Source organism: Hipposideros armiger, unplaced genomic scaffold (genome assembly GCF_001890085.2).
Source record: "Hipposideros armiger isolate ML-2016 unplaced genomic scaffold, ASM189008v1 scaffold_17, whole genome shotgun sequence".
In the NCBI taxonomy this organism is placed as follows: Eukaryota; Metazoa; Chordata; class Mammalia; order Chiroptera; family Hipposideridae; genus Hipposideros; species Hipposideros armiger.
The window spans coordinates 384,460-385,368 of record NW_017731367.1 but is presented as its reverse complement, the minus strand read 5'-3'; positions in this window follow the sequence as shown (position 1 = coordinate 385,368).

The following is a 909-nucleotide window of genomic DNA, read 5'->3' as shown; positions in this document are numbered from 1 at the left end:
CTCCTGGCCTCCTGCAGCTGCACCCAGGATGCCCCGGCCTGGACAGCTCACCTCGGCTTAGCCTGGGCCGGAGGCCTGGGGGCCTCTCTTGGGGAAGTGCTACCCAGAGCCCTGTCTTTGTGCCCAGGCCAGCTTGGAGCTCTGTGGCCCAGGGCAGGGAGTGAACTTGGTTCTACCTATCGCACAAGTACGGGTGTGATCAGAGTCAAGATGGTGAAAACTTAAAAAGGCTGTCATCGTTCCATCAGCCTCTTCACCAAATGAGGGGGAGCCCATGCTTTGGAGGACCAGCTGACTTCCTTGTAGCCACACACAAGCGATTACTTAGATAGAGATGACCCATATGCTGGATTGAATCATCCACTCCCACCTCAGGGAGTTTCTATTCCTGTAGACACCTGAAAGTCGCAGCATGCCAGCCTATAAAAATAACCAGAGCTTTGGTGTCTCACGGGATCTCCTACTCAATCCTGGGCTTGGATGCTGGGCTGCCTTTCAGCCCATACTTTCCTGAACGGCTGGAATCTGCAAGGGTTCTCTGCTGAGAGCCACCCAGGGCCCATGGGTGAGACACAGTTTCCAGCCCTGGAGATGGGAGGCCCTGAGAGTATCTCTGCTTGCAGGGCCCTGTGGAGGTCTGCTGCCCAAGGTTGACCCGAATCACTGTGGATGCCTGGCATAGAAGCCAGGGTTAGGAGGCAGTATGGGGCCCAGCATGGTGGGGACATCCTTGCTGACCATCCTTAAAGACACTCCTGCTGGGGCTGAGGCCTTCCTGGCTTCCAAGTCCTAAATATGAAGATATCCAGCAGCACCCTCCTTTTGGTGGGCAGCAGTTCTTAACCCTACACCCCAGAAGCACTGGAAGCCACGTTGGCCTTTTTCAGACGCTGGCTGTCTGTTGACACC